This window comes from Gracilinanus agilis, unplaced genomic scaffold (genome assembly GCF_016433145.1).
Source record: "Gracilinanus agilis isolate LMUSP501 unplaced genomic scaffold, AgileGrace unplaced_scaffold51041, whole genome shotgun sequence".
Lineage (NCBI taxonomy): Eukaryota > Metazoa > Chordata > Mammalia > Didelphimorphia > Didelphidae > Gracilinanus > Gracilinanus agilis.
This window is the reverse complement of record NW_025385846.1, coordinates 1-3,749: the sequence shown is the minus strand read 5'-3', so window position 1 is coordinate 3,749 and position 3,749 is coordinate 1. Positions and strand designations below refer to the sequence as shown.

At 39.3% G+C, this 3,749-nt stretch overlaps 1 pseudogene; it reads left to right on the top strand.

The window, feature by feature from the left end:
- The first annotated feature begins 3,457 nt into the window (after positions 1 to 3,457).
- LOC123255745 lies at positions 3,458 to 3,611 on the top strand (annotated as a pseudogene).
- Positions 3,612 to 3,749: the final 138 nt, after the last annotated feature.

Here is a 3,749-nt window from a genome sequence, read left to right as displayed (position 1 = left end):
GGTCCAGTTGTGATGACCTATGGCAAAATGTCCACAGGGAGCTGCATGCACATTAATTACAAATGTTAAGCATTGCAAAGGCTTCATGAGCTTTGATTCCAAAAGCACTATTCCTTGCCCAGTGGAATAATGGAGCAGCAAGGCAGTAGCATGGCTCAGTGGCTTAAGCAATTTAGTAGGAGCTTAGGGGTCCTTGTTCCCGGCTGTGCTCTACCACTGACTTGGAGAATGACCTTTGGCAAGTTACCTAATAACAAGTTAACTACCATGATTTCCTTATCTGAGTTTAAAGCGAAACTAAGAAGGTTTTGTTAAATATTTGATTAAAAAGAACTTGAGAATCAAATTACAAAGTTAGTCCTTATTGCAAGACTTGAATAGGCTAGCACTCTGAAAGTGGACACTGCTTATTTAAGATCCTTGAAAATCGACATCAAGGGTCATCTTTTTCCACTGCATTTCTTTGAATGGCACATAATTATTCATAAGGATTTAAAACTATCTTCTAAATTTCAGACATCTTCAGGGATTGCCTCTACCATTTAGTGTCATTATTCTTATTTTAAGCAAAGTACAATTGTCATCAGAAAAAAAATAGTGTTAAAGAATCAAATGAGGGGGCAGCTGGGTAGCTCAGGGGATTGAGAGTCAGGCCTAGAGACTGGAGGTCCTGGGTTCAAGTCTGGCCTCAGACACTTCCCAGCTGTGTGACCCTGGGCAAGTCACTTGACCCCCATTGCCTACCCTTACCACTCTTCCACCTATAAGCCAATACACAGAAGTTAAAGGTTTAAAAAAATAAAATAAAAAAATAAGGAATCAAATGATGTGATTTAAAAATTTTTTTGAGTTTCAACTTCAAGGCATTCAAAAAGGAGCCTTGCTTTTCCTTCATTCCGTGTCATCTTTGTGTGCTGGATTCTGTGCAATTTGTAATATGTTTTCAAAGAAAAACCAAAATTCAAGAATCTAGGTCAATGGCTGATGGTCAGAATTTACTTATATAAAAAAGATTGATCTTTGCTAAATAAACTATAAACTTGCAAGAAGTAATGAAGCCATAGCATTGAATGAAAGCAAAGGGCCACAATTACATTTGAAAATAAGATAATTTAAATGGTGAGAATTACAGCAATGCACTTTTATTTTGTTACAAAAACCTCTAGCCTACTATAAGAAATACATGCATTTCCTGATCTGAGAGAACATTCACCTATTTTAGGTTAAGAAATTTCCTTGTTGTTCATTTGCATGTAAGATAAAATGAGAAGTTGTCAATTACCATTAACATACCTAAATGAGTCGATTTTCTGCAAATAAAACCAAGCTGTTTGCTCTGGGGGTGACATGCTCTAATTCTGATCATCCATTTTCAAAAGGAAGATGAAGAATATTAGAAAATAACAATGTTATATTTGAATCTATTTCATTTGCATGCTAATCGACAGAATATCTATTGGTATAACTGTTACAGACTTTTTACAACTCAGATTCCTGATATTTAGGAGATGGTAATTAGAAATCAGTATGACTGGACTTCACATTAACAGTTAGAAGATTTTTTGATACATTAGGGAAAATAATTCTGTAAGAGGGAGAGCTTGCAAATGTTATACTTAATTAATGCCCAAAGGAATCCCTGATTTAAAAAAAAAGTAAAACACTGCAGTGACTACTAACTCTGTACTACTTTTAAATACTATTTTCTAGATTTATTCATAGGTACTGACCTGGCTTCCTATTCAGTAGGTTGATCACAGCAGGACTCTTCTACAAAGAAGAGACTCTGGACTTCCAAAAGGTAGATATTTCATTCATGCAAAAGAATAAAGAAAATATTTTTTAAGTTGCAGTTGCATAGGTAAGATACTGATGTAGACAGTTTCACAGCTCTTTGCACTTGCTAATATGTAAGAGAACTCTGGAACAAATGTTTAATCAAGTGGAACTGGTTGGTTTTATGCTAGATTCCTTTTCTTCACCTCTCCTTTCCCCTCCCCTCTTTTCTTCTCCCCACTTCTCTTCTCCTTTCTTCTCTTCTCTCCTTTAACCTCTTTAATCTCTCTCTTCTCTTTCTTTCTCTCTCTCTCTCTCTCTCTCTCTCTCTCTCTCTCTCTCTCTCTCTCTCTCTCTCCCCCTTCCCTCATTCCCACTCTTTCTCTCTACCTCAATTCTCTTCAGGAAAGTGAAATACTGATCAAGTTAATCTTCTTTATTAAATTTACTTCATGGTTTTAAGAGAGTTTACTGGTTTCTCCCAGAGCTAGGTAAATTTCCCTATTTCTGGGCAGGCATTTTCTTTCTGAAACCTGCTCCTTGGTGCTCCACGCCTTTGCAAAATTCAGGCCTAGAAACTCAGATCAACCGAGTTTAATTGGGCTTTTGGAACCAATTCAGACCTTGCTAGATTTGCTGCTTCGATACCCATTTCATGCCAAATTTGGCTAGAGTTCACTGAAAGGTTTGCTGCCTCCTCATCTCTCCAGCTGAAAGTTTTCTGTGCTTTTGCAAATATCCCCAGATCATTTCCTCCGAATCTTTCCTGGACGGACTCCTATTGCTGCTCACTACATATTATATTTATCTATGCACATGTCATATATTCACCCCCACCCCACCCTCGTCCCCAGAAATATGCAAGCTCCCGAGGTCTTCTATTTTGTCTTTATTGCATCAGTACCTCTTTTCAGAAAACAAAGTGTCAAGCTAAGTCTTTGGTCGACAGTTGCCTGTTTTGCTCTTGGTGGCCCACAAGTGGCGTTTTTGTACAAAATTCCAAAGCAGGTGGCTTTTCAGGGTTTAACAAAAGCAATGGCGACAGTGGCTTTTTCTCCTTTCCCAAGTTCATGGAAGCACACTTGGTCGCTCCATTTCCAGGAACCTGCTATGCCCGCTTATGGTCGCTAGAGGGCAGGCGGATGATTGAAAAAAAAAAAAACAACACCCAACAACCCTTCTCAGACTGCAGTAGACTGCAGTGGCCAATGATAAGCCCCAGCTGCAGACTTCTCACATGTCTGTTTCCCCCAGAAACCAGCAGCAATTACTTGCAATTCCACGGCAGCAGGATGAAGCCAAGGTGTTTTCTGCAACATTAGCCTTGTGGAATGCTGGCTTTGGGAGCGCTCTTCTCTGATTATATTCTCCGGGTTCCCTCCCTTACAAACGGCTCATAATGAAGTACAGGGATCTCTCTAATGATCGAAGACAAAACATAGACCAGGTCAGGCTTCTTCGCCCGGGATAGATGCCAGGAAATCTGGGAACTTGGATGGGAAGAAAATGACATCTTTCTTTCTACCAAGGTCTAAATGAAATCGAACATTTAAGAATTTAAAGGGGGGAAAAATAGTAGTATTTTGTGGAAAGGTCTATAGTCTTCACTGGGCTGTCAAAGGGGGTCACGACAAAATAAACAAACAAACAAACAAATAAATAAATAAATAAAAATGGCGAGGTACTTACCTGGAAGGGGGCGCATTACATGATCACAAAGGTGGTTTCCCCAGGGCGAGGCTCTGGACCGCCTGACCCCTGCAATTTCTCCAAATGTGGGAAACTCGACTGCATAATTTGTGGTAGTCGGGGGTCTGTGTTCACGTTCTCCCCTGAAAAAAAAAAATAAAAAAGGTCGAGGAACCTTAGGACTAGGTTAAGTATGCCAATAATGAGCTATATAGCTTCCTAAGCATCAGGAGATATAACTTCTAGATAATCTGCTTTCCCTACTGCCAGATTTAGGATGTCCT